Raw genomic sequence first — 24,313 nt, 5'->3', positions numbered from 1 at the left:
CATCTCTTCTATCAAATTATCAACTATGGGTCTTTGGCTTAATGGTAATCTGTAATTAGGAATAAAGAATGATTTTGCTCCATCATCTAACAAAATTTTATGTTTTAGGACATTTGTTCTTCCCTAATTTATCTCCTTCTATAGCTATTACATTTCTGTATTTTTCTAATACCTGAATTAATTTATTCTTTGTTTTCTGGGAAATCTGTTTTATTCACCTCTTTGATTTATTTAGACCTTTGACCAGTTACAGAGAAAAATGCTTTTCTTCTGTTAGTAATGGAATTAATAGGCATTCCTTTGCAAAAGACAATACCTGCATATAGTGTTAGTTTGTTATCTGAATAGTTTTGGACATAAACTAACCAATATTCATGTGGACAAGTCCTTCTGACAAATTCTGGTAATTCTTCATTTAATAATAGAACATCTTTAACTTTACATCCTCTTTTGATCCTCAAATGTATTTTTGTTAAACATTTTGGATGCAAAATTACTGTCTGTTTAGTATAAATTGTACTTTATTATCATCAGCAGTGCTAGTACAACATATTTCTTCATCTTTTATCTCTGCAAAGTAACAATGTTCTGCATCTTCACTATTTTTGTTCAGTTACTGCTATTACATAATTTATATCTACTTTATTCATTTTGTTTAACAACAATACATCATTTATATCCACTTTATTCATTTTGTTTAACAACAATACTTCATTTAGTAAATTCCTTTCATTTTCACAACTTATTATTAATAACTATCTGTATTTATCTCTGTATATTTATCAGTATAGGCGCCTTGATTTTCGTCATATTCAGAACCTTGGTGATCACCATTATTTATTTCTGGCTCATTTCTTTTTTTGGAGGATATAATTTCTGGATGTGCACATCTCAACAATTCTATTCTGAAATTGTGGGGATTTTTTTTGTTATCCTTTCCCTTTTATTTTGATTGTTCTGGTTATGTATCTGCCTTTCCTGTGCGTCTTTGTGCTTGTCGAAACTGTCTCAGACAAATTGATCAGATTTGGGTGAAAATTTTCTTCTTCAAGCGTAAAAGCATATTGTTCTTTATTATCTGGTTTCAGGCTAATTCTTCCTTCTCTACTATCTGGATTAGTCCACATCTCTTCATTAAATTAAATGAGAACAACATTTGTGTGGGAAAAATCTGTCTTCTAAAACTAGAAAACTTTCAATAAATTTGTGACAAAGTTCTATTTCTAAGTTCACATTTCCTAAACTTTTAATCTGTTTTCTTGTTACTCCTATTATTATTTTATTTTGACCATGAATTAGCCTTTCTTTACCGCCTAAATAATTTGTTAATGTTATTTATCAATTATATTTACAGTACTACCTGAATCAATAAGTACAGTACATAATTTGTTATTTATTGGAACTTTAATGCAAAGGCAAATCCTTTCTGATTATTTCTTCTTCTTCCATGGAAAATACGACTTCTTTGCTCTGCAAATAGGATAATGCGGATGAACCTTCATTCCCCATTTTGCTAATTCTTCTCCTTTTAGATTATCTTCTTGAAGGGACTTTCTTTCTGGTTTATGTGTAAAGGATAATTTGTCATTGACTGGAAAACTTATTTGATTTGAGCGATTGTTAATTCATCTATTTCTTTATGGCTTCTTGTTATTGAACCAGCAATTCTTGGTTAAATGTCCTATCTTTCTTACAAACCGCTAGGTTTTTCTACACTCGTTTGTAAAATGATTTGTATACCCACAGTTTTATATGTTTTTATATCTCGCTATTTAATTATTTGTGTTTGAGTTTTGACCATATTTATAAGGTTTGGGAGGCCCACTCTTTGTTTGATTATAATTTATCTTCCTTTCTGATCTGGATTCCATTTTCTTTTAGTACTTTGGGCATATTTTCCTTGGAAGGTATTTGTTATATTCCCTACTTGTCTGGAATTATCATAAAACCTATTATTCATTTTAAAATGTATATTATCATTTCTGACTTTCATTTCATTTTGTATATCTGTTGTTCCCACAAAAATCCTTGGAGAGATTTATCTCTTTCTTTTGTATTTCTTCTCTCATTGTTTTCAATGTTTGAAGGCTGGTTTTCTTGGGATCAAGTTTTATTTTTCTGAAAGCCTCTTTTCCCTCTACTCAAAGGGCATTATATATTGTTCCAAATGACAAGTAATTTAAAACATGTCTTAGCTCACCTAAGTTACTGGCGTTATCTCCAAAATGTCTTATCTCATGTGGCAATCCTGTTTTCTTTAAGTCTTCTGTTATTTTCTCTGTTGCATTCTCCGGACAAAAGAGTTTGCAGCAAATTAGGCAATTGTTTTATTTCCATTAAGAAATAATTATAGTTATATTTACTGGTTCCCATAGTGATAAACAAATTTCTTTAAAATCTTCGCATATTATGTATGGCTAAAACTTTTCTTAATTCAGTTTTTTTTTTTGTATATTCCATGTTTTGAGCTAATGTGTGCATAACAAATATTCATTTATTTTAGCTCTTTCACTGTTATTCCCCTGAAGTTATGCGACTATCTGCACTGCTAGCAATGGTTTGCTGTATACTTCAAACCGACTTTTGTCAGGATTTGAATCATCCACCTGTCCACAGAAGGGTGTGGCTGTTGTTATATACATATGCTTGATTCATATATGTGCGATAATGTATATATATATAGTATTATTAGTATTGTTATATATATTATTACTGTTAGTAGTATTAGAATGATTAACACTATCTTGGTTCTGATTAGTTGTGTTATTTTGACCTTTAGTATTTCCTTGCACTACCCTTGAGTGGGAGACCAAATCTTGCACTTCGGCTATCTAAGTGTCGACAGTCTTAAATCGGGTGAATTTCTAACCATGCCCAGTAATTCTCAAAGACCCTCCTTGCATGTTAAAAAAATTATTCAATAAACTCTAATTATATTTATAAAAAAAATTTCATTTCATGTACTTCAATAATAAAAAAATTGTCAAATTATTGAAAAAAAAATTAAATAAACTGAGTTCAACAGCGCAGTAAATAAATCTTCAAAGTATCATTCACTACACAAAAAAAATCTTATGATGAAACTGGGCATCATATCACCAAACAAAAATATTGGATAAAAGACAGCAGTACACCAAAAAGGTGTATAGTAACTTCTTAAATATTCATCACCAACAGAGTGAAAAAAAACAGTAATTCCTGGATTAACTAAATAATTAATTATCATGGATAAATAATGTACAGTAATGCCTGGATAAAATGTTATTCTAGAGACAATTTTCTTGGATTTTCAATCTTAGTTAAATGTAAAAAATTCTTCTTCACACATTTACAGAGAGAGAACAGTAAATTTCCTCTTGCAAAACTTTCAATTGCTTAAAAGCCATCAAGCTGTGTACAGTTGCTGTTCCCAATTTCATGTATGTGATGCTGGAATGCTGACTGCATCTTTTTCGGTCAACCATTTGATATTTTTTCAAACACTCTGCAATTTGTTTCCCCAAAGTTTACTCAGTCTGTTGACGTTAACTGTTCTAAGTGTTTTGCTTCATCGGACAAGGACACATTATTGTTCTATATTTTTTAAATGTTCTATTAGGTCAACTTATTCCTGATTTCAATTGTATTTTGGAATGATGTGTTCAAATTGCTAGAGAAATTGAAACCCCACCAAATTCACTTTACCCTTTTTAAACTCATAATTTCTTACCTGACGTGCTCTATGTTCTTACCACCGGTTGGTAAATTTGAGTGACAAGTCAGCAGATTCCAGAATGTTTTAGGTCAACACTTCTCTCTCTCTCTCTCTGCTCTCTCTCTCTCTCTCTATCTCTCTCTCTTTCTCTCTCTCAAAACAAACACACGATTTCAAAATAATTTATTCTCTAAAGCAAAACAAGCTTAACATATTGAACAGGCAAAAGAAAGACTATCTCTCGGTAATCTCATGCTGCAGGAACCCATATCAAGTCTCTGCCTGTTTACTGCGTTGTCGTGAAAGATTCAGAATATGAATAAATAAGTGACTGTAACTTGTCAAAACTACATGACAGCATTTGGTCAAAATCAGGAGAATTAAAAACCAACTTCCTTTTGTTGCAAGTGTTGAAACACGACTCCTGTGATAAAACTAAATATTTTGTAAAAACATACTATTTTCTGTAAAAAACAAGGTATGATCAGTCATATCATATTAAATGCCCTCAAACTGATATATGGTAAGGCCAATTGGTAACAATGTAAAAAATACTGGGAAATTTTCTGAAAAAGATGAGAATAGTCTGTTTATAAATGGATGATGAATATCCATACCGATGAAGTTATGATAAACAGTTCAGAATCAAAACCCTCTTTTTCAGTTGTGACAGTCAATTTTCTAGCAGAGACTGCTCTCTCAAGGGCTCTCTCTCTTCTCTGCTCTCTCTCTCTTTCTCTCTCTCTGCCCTTCTGATTCCCACGCCCAGTTCAGGACATAACGAACAGCCAACTAACATCGATATAATCCATTTTTAACCGGAAAAGCACAAGGAGTTTCTTAAAAACAACTTTCCCATCACTTTCTTTTCTCGGTGATCAAGGGCTGTTTTAAGTGATGGATCTGAGTGCTATTGAGGGAAAAAGAGAGACATCGAAGCATTCAGAAGAGAGAGATGAGAGTCGAATGATAAGTGTTTAATACAGTAACTATTTGAAAATTATTAAATGAAAAGCAGTATTTCCCCGAGAAAAGATGGTGAAAAAGTTGTGTACCATATATTGTAAAAACAAAAGCAAAGTAAATAAAATATACACAATGGCGCAATCAACTTCACTCATCCCTTTGAAATGTTTATATGTTCTCAGTAGTGACGACAGCAAAACAGCATTCTGTTAGGGTAGTATTCTTTCAACTTGATCATTAGTCTAAGAGCCATATATATATGAAACACTAATTAAATATATATAAATAACATATGCTGAAAAAACGCTCTGAAACTACAGAACACATAAAAAATTATTCAGAATATATTCCATTTATATATATATATATACGTGAAATTCCATTGAATAGTGAAACAGTTAATTTACAATGAGTTAAGGATCAGATTTTTGTGGTTTTTACTTAATATATTTTATCATATAACACAATTTGTTGTACGTTATTCTCAGTGGTACATTATAATTGTTGAAAGGACATATGGCAAGGAGTTTTCTTGTTTATGTTTAAAAGTATCAGATCTTTTCTTTTTTTTTTTTTTTTTACTAAAGTGCAATGTCAATAAGTGTACTAAAAACACAAAATGGTATTATTCCAGGTCTGGTAATACTAGAATATTAGACATGTTTGCAGTGAATATAGAGATGCGAAAAGAGATGGAAAGTATTTGTTGATTTCAGACCATTAGATTAAATATATAGTACATAGTCTAAGAAAGTTAAGAAAACAGTGTGGCTTTTATAATGATCTATTTTCACATCACGTTAAATATAAATTTTAGAATTAAAGTACAAATACATGCCATTTAAAAAAAACGTTTTCAACAGTATCTATTATTTTGCAGATCTTGTATACGACTCATTGTCGTATTTCGTAATATTGACCTCATAATTATGTAGTCAATGAAGATTTTTGAAATAAATATTTTAAATTATATCATAGCGAAGACCTTCATAGCTCGGTAACGGTGGCCACCACTAAAGAATTTCTTCAAGTTAAATGTTAAAGACTAAAGAGAATATTACTATATCGATCTTATGAAAGAATGTTAAAACTTCATCTTAACTCAAAGCTTTGTTTGATAAGGAAATTTCTTTCCATTTTCTTTTGCCGATGGTATTAATCTAATTTTAATAATATTAGAAAACATAATGGTTTAAAATGACATTACTCTTGAATACCTCTCCTTACTAGAATTTTTTTATATAAAAGCTTTCAAATAGTGAACTGATATGCACTCTGATTCAAATCGATGTACTAATAGAATTTTAAGTTCAGTGTATAAGAAAACACAAAAAATAAGGTGAGTAGTAACTGTCAGTGTTATGACCGGATACGAACAGAGAGAGAGAGAGAGAAGAGAGAAGAAAGAGAGAGTTCGAAAGAGAGAGAGAGAGTGAGAGAGCGAGCGAGAAAATGACAGATGATTAAATATTAAAAGGCGAAATTCACTTCACATCATATCATTACTGTATTTGCGTCGGACCTAAGTATTTTGGGGAAATATCAAACATAATTTTTGTGGGCAAACGCCGTCAACAAATTATTTGTCCGTTAAACATCTGATTCTCAAAATCGTGACTACTCTGTAATTCCTACAATTAACTTCCCTCGAGCTACAAATGCCCTGCAGTTAATGATAAAATAATATTTTTCGTCACAGATAAAAAGTCCTTGATGAGGAAATCATTTGGAAATTTGTCCACATAGTTTCCTAATAGATTGGTGAATAAACATCTATAGTACGGTTACTGATAATGTCATGAGGATGTAGTATTCACGGATTGGTGTCTTAGATGCAGGCGAAGATTTAATTCTGAATAGTGTTTGATAAAAGTATTTGGTATTCGATATAATGATAGGTGCAAAGCTTAGTTCAAAATGAATATCTTATCCTAATAAGAGTTTAATGTATAAAACATTACTTCACATCTCAAAAGCTCTTTTGCCTTTTTCCTAAGTTTTGTGGGAGTTACGGGATTTTAACATATGACTTGAGCAGCCAAGTAGTATTAAATCATTCTTCGCATGTTAGTGTTGGACCATGAAAACATTAAGCCATTCTGATCAAGAGGTTTGATTTAAATTCCATCTTAATATTAACATATGAAATTCCACATTTTCTCAAGTCATGTCATAGAGTTAAAAGATTTCAAGTTCCTGTCATGCTTGAAGCTTTCTGTTAACGTAAGTTTATTAAATTTTTCAAGATTTTTGTTCGCAAATTTTCAGTTTCAAGAACTCTGCTCACGTTTCAACAAAATGGTTTGCCAGTGATATATAAATTCAAAGAAAATATATTAAGAGTTTCTTGTTTCTTCCTTAGCGTGCATACGTCATTATAGATTTAGAACAAAATATCATTGTTATGAATATAGATGTGCTAATACTAATTTAAGGTATGATATAACTGTTAGCCCCTGGACAAAATTACTGACAAACCTTTCTCTCTTTTACAGAATTAACAATCACCTAACTCTACTGAGTGCTTTCCAGGTGTGTTCTGTTTATATTCTCTCTTGTCTCTTCTCTCTCTCTCTCTCTCTCTCTTCTCTCTCTCTCTCTCTCTACAGTACAGTAACTTAATTGTCAATAAAAACTGAATGGTCAGAAGAGTCAATGAAGGGAATTTTATTACCAATAGGTATTTGCTATTGTTATGAAGAATAAAGGAGAATTTATAATGTTTACATGATTGCATGATGCTTGTGCGGTGATGTGATAAGGCTACTCAAGTGTTGGCCTCTGCTGGCTTTTGTGTTCACGGTCAACATGGCAGATTGTTTCTATAAAAGAATTTTCCTTTTGACACCTGAGTTCGTTCCATAACGAGTTGACGGGGATTTGTACTCAAATATTTCTCTCTTTTGGCCGATTATCATTATCTTGTCACTTTTGTCCTTTTTTCTTGTTACTGTTCGATCCCGCGGACAGCTGGACTTATAAAATCAACCGGTAAAACAAAACCCTTGAGTGAACATAAAGAAAATATATTATTTCAAATATTAATTAAATTACGTTTGTACTTTCTGATTGTAATAACAATCAGTGAATACTAAACAATCAATAACAAATAATAACAAACAAAAAGTCACGAAGTCCATACACAACCTCAGTAAATAAACGTTCAATAATTATAAAACACCTGAGTTCGCAGTGCCGTAAAGAAGGGAAATGTTATTCACTGGTTCCCCTCTTGTGGGATTTCGTTAGTAACGATTTGTAGCTGATTCCTCGTCACGCACGATGGTTCGATCCCTCTGGGAGAGGTGGACTTAAATATCAACTGGCGTGAAATGAAGCCCTAACACCATGCAAAATAGCTATTAAGTTTCACTAACTAACAACGTGCCCGATATTAAAGGACGTTTGTAGCTTTCTAAATTGTAATGAATCACGGTGATGTGATAAATAGTCATAATATGGCTCGGCTGTGACAAAGAGGACGGTCAACATGGCAGAGGTGGGTGGATATCGTCTCCAAGCGCAGAACACCTGAATATCACGGGTGAGGACTTGGGAGATGGTATTCATAAACCTCTCTTGTGGCCGACTTCGTTAATAAGTCACTGTAGTCCCGTGATTCCTCGTCCGTCGCTGGTTTCACGCTCAGGTTTGGACCTGTAGTATCAACTAGAATTCTGTTCGACAGATAACATATATGAAATATTAACTTCAGACGGACCGTCAACTGGATATTAAAGGACGTTTGTAGCTTTCGATTGTATTGAATTCATCGGTGATGTGATAAATAGTCATAATATGGCTAGTGCGACAAAACTACCGCTGGTCAACATGGCAGAGGTGGGTGGATATCGTCTCCAAAGCAGCAAAACACCTGAGTTCGACGGGTGAAACGGATGGGGATGTTATTCAATTATACCTCTCTTGTGGCGATTCGTTACAATGCGTCACTGTAGTCCTGATTCCTCGTTGGTCGCTGGTTTGATGAAACGGGACCGTGGACTTATTATCAACTAAAAATTTCATGGTAACAGGACACTGACCTAGACTTATATTATTTTATGTAAGTGAATTGGATATTAAATACGTTTGTAGCTTTCTGATTGTATATGAATCACGGTGATGTGATAAATAGTCATAATATGGCTATATATATACAAACGCACTACTACGGTCAACATGGCAGAGGTGGGGTGGATATCGTCTCCAAGATAAAACACCTGAGTTCGACCTGTGAGTTGATGGGAGATGTTATTCATTATAACTCTCTTGTGGCCGACAACGTTTGTGGGTCACTGTAGTCCTGATTCCACTCCACCAGGTTCGACTCACGGGACTGATGGACTTATTATCAACTAAAAATTCCCCTTCCCCCATACTGAAAATATATTGCATTTCCGAGGTAGAGTGAATGGATATTAAATGACGTTTGTCGCTTTCTGATTGTATAGGATCTCAGTGATGTGATAAATAGTCATAATATGGCTACTGTGGCGTTATTTGTAGACCGTTTTGACGGTCAACATGGCAGAGGTAGGTGGATATTATCTCCAAGCGCCAAAAGACCTGAGTTCGGTATAGTGAGTTGGCCAGATGTTATTCCTGCCTCTCTTGTGAAAGATGTTACTGTGTCACTGTAGGCCTGATTCCATCGTCCGTCGATAACTCGATCCAACTCCCAGTTCTAATTATCAACTTAAAAATTCCCCTTAACATATATGAGAATATATTATTTCCGAGGTAATGAATTGGATATTAAAGGACGTTTTAGCTTTCTGATTGTATATGAATCACGGTGATGTGATAAATAGTCATAATATAGCTCGTCCACCTCAAGCTCTTCTACCCGGTCAACATGGCAGAGGTGGGTGGATATGAACTCCAAGCTGGGCACCTGGAGTTTGATTCCCGGTGAGTTGATGGGAGATGTTATTCATGATAGAAATATACCTCTCTTGTAGAAATCCGATTGGTTGAATGGTCACTGTAGTCCTGATTCCTCGTCCGTCGCTAAGTCGATCCTTCGGGCCAGTGGACTTGAGCTGTATCAACTCAAAAATTCCCCTTCAGTAAACATATACTGAAAATATATTCCTTCCGCGGAGTTTCCATCAGTGAATTTATATTAAAGGACGTTTGCTAGCTTTCTGATTGTATATGAATCACGGTGATGTGATAAATAGTCATAATTCTTTTCATATGGACAAATCCATCAAACAGTCAACATGAGCAGAGGTGGGTGGAATCGTCTCCAAGTTGGTAGATTTCTCCTGGTTCGATCCCTTCTATGATTGTAAGAGCAGGGTATTCATATACCTCTCTTGTGACCGAGTCTGCCGCCAAGTGGCCACTGTAGCTTTCTGATTCCTCGTCTCGTCGCTGGGCAGATCCACAAGATGGCGGATGCTACAGATCAACTTGAACTCCGTTCATGTAACCTAAAAAATATATTATTTCCGGGTAGAGTAGGATGGATATTAAAGGACGTTTGGCTTTCTGATTGTATATGAATCATAAAATGGATAAAAGTCATAATATGGACCATGCCACTAATTTACAAACGGCCATCTTGATGACGTCAGGAACGAGGTGGATAACGTCCCGTAAGACTCTATGGAAAACAACAGAAGTTTCTTGATCTAAAAGAAGGGAATGTTCACTCACTAATGGCTGTCATAAGGGCAATCAGTATCCTGGCAACCAAGCTAAATAACGTTCCATTTAATGGAAATTAAAATCATTATTGTTCTATCGTATGTTTTTTCTTTGAGAACTGTGGTATTGGTTTTTTCTTGTGACTCGGCCTGCACTATTTTTTCGGTCTGAAGAGGGTTGTACTTTTTAGATTTCAAATTTTTAGTAAATGTTTGATATACAGCATTAAAAAAACAAAACTGATGTATTACATTTTGTCACCCAAATATTAAAATGTTGAATACTTTGCTGTAAAATATATGGCTAGGCCTGTCTATTCTTTGCCTTATCTGTGAGAAGCCGGGTTCCTACAATATGCAATATGATGTTTATTAATAATATTTGCGCTCTGTATTCTTTTACAATCGTTATGCAAATATATAATTGATATTCATTGGTGGATGGCCTGGAATTGTCCTGGCGAATTCTGCCCATATGCTTGAAGACTGAATTGTTCACTCCTTGAAAGGAAAATATTTATACTTCTCAAGTGAGGTAAAACAATAAAACCAAAATTATGTATTTCCATATATAACTGGATATAGGACGTTTTATCTTTGCTGGATTGTATATGAATGGGTGATATGATAAATATCATAATATGGCTACTGTTTTGACAACGTATATATCAGCATGTTGTGGGTGGGTGGAAGTCTGTCTCCCAAGCGCCAAAATGCGTGAGTTCACCTGGATGAGTTGAGAGAGATGTTATTGCATAATAACGAATCATTATGGCCGATTTCGTTATAAATGCGTCACTTTAGCTCAAAATATCTTTCCGTCTTAAATAAAATATAGAAACTGGACTTTAAAAGTACGCACCCGTTTGTGATGTTGGCTGGCATAAAAATTTGATATTCAAAATTCCTTCTTGGTAACTCCTATTTGAAATTTTGTTCAATGAGGATAAAAGGAAATTCCTGGATATTAAGGACGTTTGTAGCTTTCTGATTGTATATGAATCAAGCGTGCATGCCATAAATGGGCATAATTTTACGTCACCAAGCGCTCTACCAAAAAAACATGGAAGAGGTTACAATGGATTAGTCTCCATATTCAAAACACCTGATGTTCTTCATGAGTATATGAGTTGAACAATAAACAATCTTATGAATTAGTAAACTCTCATGTATATATTCGGATAGGTTATATATCTTCAGGGAAATTGTCGAGGTCCATGGTTGAAGCATTGGGGATACTTAATATAACTTAAAGCATTCCCTTCAAAAGTAAATTTAAATATGGAAAATACAACTGTTTTGGTAAATGACAAGGAAGAGCAAAGGACATGTGACAGCTGCTGGTCTCCTATTGTTAATATGTCTATATATAATTTCAACTTTCTCTTCTCATATATTTGACACTGCATGCTGTTTTAGACCGATATATATAAGCCTTCAAAAGGCGTTTTGTATATGACAGATTATCTTTTGGTCCATATAGCCATTCTGCTATCTTTCACATACATAAACCGTTCTGTGCATTAGTAAACCCCATCTGCCTGGGGATCTTCCCTGACTGAAATATGGGGCCTCTCTGCTTTGGGTTTTTATTTGCAAAAGTTAGGCGGATGCTTGCTGCTGCAGCCACATTATCAAATATGCCGTGCCGTGGTCTTGATATGTGAACTGTTCAAGGTCATTCAAAGTGAATAAAAACGCCCTTCCTCCACCGCCATTAACTCTTGCTCGTGGTAAAGTAGATATTTGATATATATATATACAGATATATACATGTACATATATATGTTATAAACTTCACACCTATGTTTTCTATGTATATATATTTCTATATAACAATATATAGGGCATATAGATCTCAAATATTTATATATATATATATGCAATGCTTATACATATATAATGATATATATATATATATATATATATCTTCTATAAAAATGCAAATATATATATATTTGTTTGAATATATATATATGGATATATGTGTTTATGTATATCTCGTCAGCATCATATATATAAATATTTTATTTATATATATAATTAACCTATCTACCTTGCCTGCCTATATATATCATATATCATATTGATATAAATATATATATATATACTGACCGGATATTTATAATATGATATATATATGGTTATATATATAATATATATATATATATATATATATATATCATACATTACCAATTTTTTCTAAATTTTCATATATATACAATGGGACATATATATCATTTGTGACATTTATATATATATATATATATATATTATAGTCATATATATCATAATAATATATATACCTAATGTATAAGTATATATATATATATACATATATATATATATATCTATATATATATATATATATATATATATATATATATATATATATATATATATATATATATATATATATATATATGTAAGGCTCATGAGTGACCTTTGAAAAGTTGGGTCAGCTATTCGCCGGTCCATTTTTGACTATACGCAGCATATTAGGAAAGTGCTGAAACATTCGCATACCACAGGAAGTCGCAAAAGGCTCCTTGGTGACAAGACACGGACTGGCAAATGCGTTTTCAGCAAGAACGTTCTAGAAGCTGAACCGTTACAAAATCGGTTTTGAAGGATTCATAATGTCGATAACATGTACTTCTTGAAATACAGAGGCGTGTCTTGCCGAACTTTGACCTCGAATGATGTCATACAAAAGTACGTTCGTTCGTGCGTTACATAATGAATATAATGGGAGGAACCGTTGTTCGAATCGGACTTGTGAGATCGATTCATGTGTGTCTGAAGATGTAGGTGATTTTTCACATGGAGACTGTCCCAGAGGGACTTGTGGGTGAGTAAGAATTCATAACGTTTTTAGACTTTGTTTTTCAGAACTGTGAACACAGACGTACCTCCTGTGTCAGTGAAATGTTTGTGTTTCTGCAATTTTTACATTTTCTGATTTTTAATGTGACGTTTGTTCTTTCACAGGTATTTCTGCTCACTCCCATTCCTATTCCTTTTCCTCTCTCTCCCTTACAAGGATGAGAGTGGTGTGACATTTTGAGATGACCTATTTTAATTGATTGTGTTCATGATTTGACAGATGAGTTATTTTTCTGTATTCCCTTAAGTATTTGAGTGTTTATGATTTTGGACCATTATTTCCTTAGAAGATTTTCTGGTTATGATGAAACATTTGGTTTCATTCTTCGTAATTTTTAAGTTATTTTTCGTTGATTTTGTCAATAAAGGGTTTAGTTTTGTACTTAGTATCTCATTCAGTAGTCCTTAGATTTTAGTTAGGAAAGATACAGCTGATGAAGTGGCTCACATGCATGATATACACAATGTCTCTAGGATAAGCGAGATCAAACCTCTGTTCATAAACAGAGACTTAAAATCAAGCATAGGCTCAGAAATGGCCTTTACATATATATATATATATATATATATATATATATATATATATATATATATATATATATATGTTGTTGTTATATAAATTCCCTGACTCACGTCGTGGATCAACCCAGGTCTCTCTCAGGTGGAAAGCAAGGGCGTTACCCACTGGGCCATACAAGTCTAAAAGAAGTTGGAACCCAGAGCAACTGCACCCAAGGAATTACCTGGGCAAGCTAACTGCTTGCATACTCACAGTTTTCCCTTAACTTCCTGACTCAGCAGTGACCCAAATAGACAACATTTCATCTTAGAATTATCCCTTCTGAGTGAATAAGATAGAAATCATCAACACACAATCACGTGTGGAACAGAAATAAATTTCTGACTCACGCCGGGATCGAACCCAGGTCTCTCAGGTGGAAAGCAAGGGCGTTACCCACTGGGCCATACAAGTCTAAAAGAAGTTGGAACCTGAGAGCAACTGCACCCAAGGAATTACCTGGGCAAGCTAACTGCTTGCATACCAGCGAGTTTTCCCAACTTACCGACTCAGCAATGACCCAATAGACAAATATTTCATTCGAATTATCCCTTCTGGAGTGAATAAGATAGAAATCATCAACACACAATCACGTGTGGAACAGAAATAAAATTTCTTGACTCACGTCGGATCGAACCCAGATCTCAGGTGGAAAGCAAAGGCAGCACCACTGGGCCATACAAGTCTAAAAGAAGTTGGAACCTGAGAGCAACTGCACCCAAGGAATTACCTGGGCAAGCTAACTGCTTGCATACCAGCGAGTTTTCCCCAACTTCCTGACTCAGCAATGACCCAATAGACAACATTTCATTCGAATTATCCCTTCTGAGTGAATAAGATAGAAATCATCAACACACAATCATCGCAGGAACAGAAATAAACACCCACGCCGATCAACCCAGGTCTCTCAGGTGGAAAGCGCGTTACTCCACTGGCCATACAAGTCTAAAAGAAGTTGGAACCTGAGCAACTGCACCCAAGGAATTACCTGGGCAAGCTAACTGCTTGCATACCAGCGAGTTTTCCCAACTTCCTGACTCAGTACAATGACCCAATAGACAACATTTCATTCGAATTATCCCTTCTGAGTGAATAAGATAGAAATCATCAACACACAATCACGCGTGGAACAGAAATAAATTTCTGACTCACGTCGGGATCGAACCCAGGTCTCTCAGGTGGAAAGCAGAGGCATCTATACTGGCCATACAAGTCTAAAAGAAGTTGGAACCTGAGAGCAACTGCACCTATGACTATCGCTGGGCAAGCTAACTGCTTGCATACCAGCGAGTTTTCCCCAACTTCCCGACTCAGCAATGACCCAATAGACAACATTTCATTCGAATTATCCCTTCTGAGCGAATAAGATAGAAATCATCAACACACAATCACGTGTGGAACAGAAATAAATTTGTGACTCACGTCGGGATCGAACCCAGGTCTCTCAGGTGGAAAGCAAGGGCGTTACCCACTGGGCCATACAAGTCTAAAAGAAGTTGGAACCTGAGAGCAACTGCACCCAAGGAATTACCTGGGCAAGCTAACTGCTTGCATACCAGCGAGTTTTCCCCAACTTCCCGACTCAGCAATGACCCAATAGACAACATTTCATTCAAATTATCCCTTCTGAGTGAATAAGATAGAAATCATCAACACACAATCACGTGTGGAACAGAAATAAATTTCTGACTCACGTCGGGATCGAACCCAGGTCTCTCAGGTGGAAAGCAAGGGCGTAATCCACTGGGCCATACAAGTCTAAAAGAAGTTGGAACCTGAGAGCAACTGCACCCAAGGAATTACCTGGGCAAGCTAACTGCTTGCATACCAGCGAGTTTTCCCCAACTTCCCGACTCAGCAATGACCCAATAGACAACATTTCATTTCGAATTATCCCTTCTGAGTGAATAAGATAGAAATCATCAACACACAATCACGTGTGGAACAGAAATAAATTCTGACTCACGTCAACGAAACCCAGGTCTCTCAGGTGGAAGCAAGGGCAAAGCACCACTGGGCCATACAAGTCTAAAAGAAGTTGGAACCCGAGAGCAACTGCACTCAAGGAATTACTCTGGCAAGCTTAACTGCTTGCATACTCAGCGAAGTTTTCCCAACTTCCCGACTCAATGACCCAATAGACAACATTTCATTCGAACATCCCTTCTGGAGTGAATAAGATAGAAATCATCAACACACAATCACGCAGGAAATAGAAATAAATTTCTGACTCAATGCCGATCTAACCCAGGTCTCTCAGGTGGAAAGCATGCTACTCCACATACAAGCTCAAAAGAAGTTGAACCTGAGAGCAACTGCACCCAAGGAATTACCTGGGCAAGCTAACTGCTTGCATACCAGCCAGTTTTCCCCAACTTCCCGACTCAGCAATGACCCAATAGACAACATTTCTCATTCGAATTATCCCTTCTGAGTGAATAAGATAGAAATCATCAACACACAATCACGTGTGGAACAGAAATAAATTTCTGACTCACGTCGGGATCGAACCCAGGTCTCTCAGGTGGAAAGCAAGGGCGTTACCCACTGGGCCATACAAGTCTAAAAGAAGTTGGAACCTGAGAGCAACTGCACCCAAGGAATTACCTGGGTAAGCTAACTGCTTGCATACCAGCGAGTTTTCCCCAACTTCCCGACTCAGCAATGACCCAATAGACAACATTTCATTCGAATTATCCCTTCTGAGTGAATAAGATAGAAATCATCAACACACAATCACGTGTGGAACAGAAATAAATTTCTGACTCACGTCGGGATCGAACCCAGGTCTCTCAGGTGGAAAGCAAGGGCGCTACCCACTGGGCCATACAAGTCTAAAAGAAGTTGGAACCTGAGAGCAACTGCACCCAAGGAATTACCTGGGCAAGCTAACTGCTTGCATACCAGCGAGTTTTCCCAACTTCTCGACCAGCAATGACCAATAGACAACATTTCATTCGAATTATCCCTTCTGGAGTGAATAAGATAGAAATCATCAACAATCACGCGGAACAGAAATAAATTCTTGACTCACCGCCGATCGAACTCCAGGTCTCTTTGTGAGCAAGGGCGTAGCACCACTGGCCATACAAGTCTAAAAGAAGTTGGAACCCGAGAGCAACTGCACCCAAGGAATTACCTGGGCAAGCTTTCAACTGCTTGCATACCAGCGAGTTTTCCCAACTTCCCGACTCAGCAATGACCCAATAGACAACATTTCATTCGAATTATCCCTTCTGAGTGAATAAGATAGGAAATCATCAACACAATAATCACGTGAACAGAAATAAATTTTCTGACTCACGCCGATCGACGTGGACAGCATCATAGATGAAAACACCTTCCAAAACCTTCTCAAGCATCGGGTTCAACATACGGGATCAAGCGTATGGCCTTCCCAAGATCCACACAAGGAGGGTCCCACTTAGACCTATACTTTCTTCGTTAAATACGCCTAACTATAAACTTCTTGCAAAGTGTTTAGTTCCATTGTTAGAACCGCTCACCAATAATTCTTAATGCAAAAGCTGCTGATTTCAAGGACGATATTCTAAGCAGGACTCTGACCTTTTATATCGTTTCGACGTTGAGTCCCTGTTTACCAATATTCCTGTTGAGGAGACGATCGAGATCATATTGACCAAACTTTTTCCATTTCCCGATTCTCTTTTTAACGGTTTTAACTGAACCTTATTTAAACAACTTTTAGAATTGGCCATGTGGGACACGGTCTTTATTTTTAATGATTCTTGTTTGCATTAGGTGGAGGGGATGGCAATGGAAGCCTTTAGGTCCTACCTTCGCCAATATTTGCTTAGAACTCCTGGAGGAGACAGTATTTGACAATTGTCCCCTTAGTTTCCACCCTTTATTTTACAAAAGATATGTGGACGACACCTTTGCCCTGTTTAAGCGCGATTTTAATGCAGACTCCTTTTTAGAATTCATTAATGCCCAACATCCCAATATTAGGTTTACAGTTGAGAAAGAAACTCGTAACTCCTTATCATTTCTTGACTTACGCATCACCAGGGAAAATAATGGGTTTCAAACCAGCATTCAGAGGAAAAATACTTTTACAGGTTTGGGCACCACTTTTATAGTTCATGTAATTTCAATTTTAAGTTGAATTCTCTTTTCTACCCTCCTCCACAGGGCGTATTTTACTTCCAGCTGGACAGCCTTCAGCAAAGAAGTAGCGTTCTTGGCTAATTTTTCGCAGCAATTGCTCTTCATCCCACTATTTCCATCGAGTACTTAATAAGCTCTTAACTGCAAAAATGAAACAACCTATTCCCACATATACCGTTCCCAAATTATGTATTTATGCTAAGTTCCCTTTCCTTCATGACAAAAGTTTTAAAAAGAAATGTATGAATTTAATTCATCATGAATTGCCAGCTGTTAATCTGGAAGTTGATTCCACGAAACCCTAAATATCCGTTCTTTTTCAGAGTGAAGGACAGATCCTTCCTCGACATCCAACATTATCTATAATATACCTGTCCCAGATGTAGTCTAAACCTACGTTGGATGTACTAGGAGGTTTCTGGTTGTCCGTTTCGTTCCCACCAAGGTCAGCTTCAGGACGGTTGCACATTGTCCAATCCCGAATATCCAATGCTCCGGAATCATTCCAAGATTTGTGGTACCATTGGATATTAATGATTTTAAAATTATTGGATCTGCCCGTATGGACGACGAGTTGATGGTGTTGGAGTCGCTTTTTCATAAACCAATGTACCAACACTAAACACCCAATCGTCGTCCAGATTAACTATTTATAGCATAACCGCTCGTTTGTTTACTCCTCCACGTTCGTTATAGGTTTCTTCTATTTCCTCCTGTCTTTCTAGTCACTTTTTAGCTCTTGCCTTGGTAGGTGTTCCTTTCGTTCTTTGTTTTAATTTTTTGTAGTTGTAAAATTTTTAAAAATTTTTAAAGAAGCTTTTCCCACTGTGGAAGTGACATTTTGGCATTTATTGTCTGTAATTTCAGCCTTGAGGATGCATCATGTGATGTGAAACGTTGGCCGAATAAACTTGTTCTTGTAAGAGACATGCGTGCCTTTACCTTTCAACAACCTGGAGATATATATATATATATATATATATATATATATATATATATATATATATATATATATATATATATATATATATATATATATATATATATATATATATATATATATATATATATATATATATATATATATATATTATATATATATATATATATATATGTATATATATATTATATATATTTACATATATATACATATATATACATACATATACTTATTTATATATATATATATATATATATATATATATATATATATATATATATATATATTATAATTAGCAAGAACACGCTAGCAAATTGCTCTCCTTTTATTTTTAGTTTACTGTCTGCCGATCGACTTCGATAGACATAAGATTGGTTGATTGATTATGTCTATTCAAACTGGCATCATAATATCTAGGTTATTGACGCCGAAACAAATTTAAATATAAGTTTAAAATAAATTTCATATAAAAATATCTAAAAGTTATGTATATAAATATTTAAATTTAAAAAAAAGGTAAGTTTAAAAAAAAGAAAAAATACCATATAAAAATATCTAAAAGGCGCATATATGAATAAAAATAGGTTTAAAATAAATTTCTATATAAAAGTATCTAAATGATACGTATAAAATAAATTTCTTCATATATTCTATATACAAGCTAAATTTTCTTCAGAAGGGGCCTGCCTCCAACATAAAAGTATATACAATTGTTGAGTGTTACAATAATCCTTTCCAAGGATTGTAGCAAGATTAAAATTATCAACTTCATCTCGTCCTCAAGACAGGAACCTTGTTCAATTCCTAAGTGTGGGACATTCAACCACCAAATGTCCCACACTCAGGGGTACAGCACAGTCTTCACAAATTGGAGGATTCTCACGGGACATCAAGAACCCATGCGTGAGTCTTGTGTGCCCAATCCTCAACCTGCATAGCATTGTCTCCTGTCTCCTTGGCATATGGGGATATGACCATGGAGACACAGATGATGCAATACCACGCATTTTTCATCTGTTAAAATATTCTCCCACTGGGACTGCCAGAACGCTTTTTATTGTTTGTCCTACTACAGAATATACATCCGATATGGCAGTGGCATCTTGTGTGGTTCTGGAGAGTTGGACTGATTTCTGCTAGTTCGTTCGCTTTTTCGTTCTAATTCACCCCAACATGGGAAGGCACCAAACAGAACTTAACTTCTTTCTCTTCTTGTCAATAAAAACAACCATTCTAATACTTCTAAAATCAGGGGTTTAAAGGATTTAAAAGATTCCGGTGCTCGAAGTACACTTTTTGAATCACTATATATAATAAAATTGTTTCATTATGAATTAAAATCTCTTTACAGCTTTCTTTAAAATTGCATTTATTCGGCAGTGTACCGAGGCAACGGATGATAACCTTCCACTCCTCTCTATATCAGGGAAGGCTACACCAAAGCCGACGCCAGCATCAGACTTGAGCCATCCGTGAAGATTGGTGTGTAGGTGCCATGTTCCATCGAATGTTCTAAAAATATTGACCGCATGGCCTCACATGACAATTCTGACTTGGTGAAATTAAAATACTTGCAGAATTCTACCTCTGGAAATTTCCAGGGGGGAATAACAGAATACTTTACTGGTAGAATCTTCACACTAGGCATATTTAATTCCCTGAGAATCAAGTTTACTCTAAAAGCAAACGGAAGCGGATAGACATAAGAGGTTCGCACGGTCAGAGTACAAGGGATTACAACCGATTGTAGGCCACTCCCCTTAAGTAGATAATTCCTTATTCGAAGCAAAAGTGAATCTGTCTACGTTTCTTTCAGGCAACCCCAGACATCAGCTGAAAATGACTCACCTCCCTTTGTGTCTGGACATGCCCCCTGCCCATAGGAGAGGACATAAAGCGACAAACAGACCAGGCCTCAGCTTCAGACACACGCTGGATGACATGGGTTAAAGACCAGGCGGACACACTCACCACCACACCCTTGGCTGGACGATGCCCTTAGCCCACGACTTCTCCATCTAACCACGTGGCCTTTCACAGTATACTTTTACCTTCGTGCACTTCAACCACCAACCAAGTGTTCCCTTCGCCTCTGGCCCGATCGATAACCCAGTCCATTGCCTGGCACTTCGTGAAGTTCTCACGTGTTGCCCTCTTCGACGTTGAAGCCCTTGCATCCTACCACATGGAAGATCGCGACTTGTCTTGGAAATCGGAAGTCATCCACGACCGCTCTTCTGCGCTTGAAACCAAATCTCCCTTTATGGTACGTGCTCTGAAAAAACGTCCATTCAGTCGCTTTCCTCGTATAATTTACTTAATTAGAGTGCCAGTAATCACCGAATCTCTTGTCAATTTCTGTGCGCTCGAGTGTCGGCAGTGCTAGTTATTGCCAATTCATCAAAGCCCACTGCACCCTCAGTGCAGCTTCGAATTCATTATCCTTTTGTCTGTTTTCATTACTGGCGTATAATTTGTGTATCTCTCATTTCAGAGGGACCCTATAGTGTGGAATCTTCTCGGACTGCGTCTGGAATCCCCCCAGGTTCGTTCATCCCGTAGGAATCCCCTTCAGGATCAATAATTTAATTGCATTTCTCTTTCCCGTGCCAATGTTCTTTATGTAAATATACTCCTATAAGTTTACCCACGTATTTATGTAATATTTCCCTTCAGTAATAAGAGCCTTACGCTCATATGAAATTCCCCCTTCTCTCTCTTGTTTTATGTTTCGCTGGACCCAATAAGTCAGAATCACAAGGCCAAAGTATCTGTAGCTGTTGCTACCTGTCTCACAGAAAATATCTCAAACCTGATTGCCCAGGAAAAACATAATATATATATTATATATATATATATATATATATATATATATATATATATATATATATACTTCCCTCTATTTCTGCTAGTTTCATACAAAAAAGTTCTATATGAACACTTCAGCTATTTTTAGCATATCGACTTAAAACAAAAAATAACTAATAATCTGAAGAAGTGTCATGAAAACTAATTAATACTTTACAGTTATCTCTCTCTCTCTCTCTCTCTCCCTCTCATTTTTCCTGAGAGATTCAAAGCATAACAAGAGGTGAGAAATAAGAAAAAGTTGAAGTGATTTACAATGAGACGCTTACGAATAAAAGATACCACACCACCCTGTTTCAATAACGCTTGGACGTCAGTGAGTATTCACTTAAAACGACAGGAGGGAGTCTGAGCCAGTCAGCGGGGTGCTGGTTTCTCAGAACCTTATATTGCTTCTTGGTTAATCATTCGCCAGGACAAAACGCTCTGAGGCAAGCAACTGCTAAGGGACTATCATTACTACCACAAAAGAATGGGCGGGCAGCGCAACAGCAGACTACGGCCATGGATATGATCGCGCATTAGCGCGAAGGGGAAGCCCTGTCCTGCTGATATATACCTATCAGTAGCAACGGGAAGACGGCGACTCAAGTTGGGTCAAAGAATGATTAAAGCCTGTCTGAATATCAGTGACACTCTCTCTCTCTCTCTCTCTCTCTCTCTCTCTCTCTCTCTCTCTCTAAAAAAAGGGAATAGCTGTTATGTAACTTTAATTCTTTTTTTCTGGATGCACTGCCTATCATTTATGTTATCTTCTGTAAGTTTTCTTTTATGAGCTTGCAAGATGTCAAAGGTTATTCTGACAATGACAGAGGGAGTTTCACCACAAAAGTTAGGTTACACACATTGAAAATAAGTCATATTTTCCTTTCGTCAGGCAGCCACTGGCGTGTAATGTTTGCTATTTAAAATTATATTATTGTTGCTTACAAGGATGTATCGTTTACCATTTATCTAGGATTTTCCTTATTATTTTTATTATATCATTTCTTCCCTATCCAGTGTAACAAGAATATTTGAATGAGTCATCATAACCAAACATTTATTTAACAGATAAGAGCAAATTTGTCCAGATACAAATAACATGTACCGTGAAGAATTCTTATAACAATCGTGACGATATTTGTATATTGGTGATGGAGATTTGTTTCGGTAAGCCGTGTGATGCCAACACTAATTTATATCGTTCTTTTGACATAGAAACTTCAATATATATTAGACAACAGTGTAACAAGGTGCAGCGAATCTCGCCCCACAGACTACAAATAGCGACAGACCTTATACCAAACAGGAACAGCCCACTCATAAATTCTAGCTAAATATGGGTTTCATTCACATCTGCTCAAGGAGACTACAGGACGCCCACATCGACGCCCTTAGGGCCGAAACGGAAGAGCCGCGCGCCGTAAGAGAAAGGCACCTGAAAATGACATCCCCAGCTAATGACGTAATCCGTGCCCCTGCACAGGAATTCAATTTACGAGCTACATGTAGGTAGGAGCGTTTTGCCGTCCGGACCACATACATGGGAATGAGAAACGACAAGCAATAGGGAATTACTATTCTCATGACGTCACCACACTTTTTTTTTAGATTAAATATGCTGCAATATATACTGTCCAAAAATTGTAGTCATAAAATTTGTTTCTTTCCCTTTGGAAATTTAGTGTTAAGGATATCATCGCCACTGGACTGGACGACAAACCGTCAACGTCCTAGGCTAAATTTTAAGTGGAAGAAAACACCAATATTTCCCCTTATTCCCTTATTCCTAAAAAGCTACCTGAGGTCAAAAAAATATATAAACATATGCATAATTTAAATTAAAAAAAACAGCATCTGCTAATATTGCCATGAATATGAATAAAAACCTGAGTGCATGTATGTTTCTCTCTCTCAACCAGCTCGTAAAACGATGAAGGTACACATTCAACGTGGAGAAATGATGGCCTTTAAGTAAAGAAGAAACGTATTTTACATGAATTATACAGCTTGTGACTGAAGATTCCTTATCCATGACACATTTCATTCAGATGTGAATTCTAACAAAATTAATATACTGTATTCGATTTCCAATATATCATTACGTAGCAAATGCAATAAGAGCCAATTCATAAAGAGAAAAAGAAAACTGATAAATCGAAAACTGGGATGCAGAAGTGCCGAGTCAAATTCTCATGGTTTCAGCAACAGCAAAAACCCATCAATATAAAACGTTCCACAAGCAAGATGTATTTGGGCACAGCCATGTTTCAAATTCACTTCCAAATGAGGCTCAAAGACACAAGCAAGCTCAGAAATCATGGGTCGCTTTAAAGTCATTTGATCCTCCTCTTCAAAGGCGCTCATAAACAAACACGGAGACAGACATTAATCCAGCGTCAACAATGCATTTTCAACAAATGCTTGTTCTACAATAATAACACGCATATATCAGATTCATTTTAAAATTGGGACTGAAATTTATCAGTAAATGCTGGTCTTTTATTTGTACTAAGTAATTTACAGGTAATTACTTCTACATATTATTATTATTATTATTATTATTATTATTATTATTATTATTGTTGTTGTTGTTGTTGTTGAGGAAACAATTAACGCAAAGTCACATGTAA

The sequence above is a fragment of the Macrobrachium rosenbergii genome, chromosome 56, assembly GCF_040412425.1.
Source record: "Macrobrachium rosenbergii isolate ZJJX-2024 chromosome 56, ASM4041242v1, whole genome shotgun sequence".
NCBI lineage: Eukaryota > Metazoa > Arthropoda > Malacostraca > Decapoda > Palaemonidae > Macrobrachium > Macrobrachium rosenbergii.
This window is presented reverse-complemented; position numbering follows the sequence as displayed.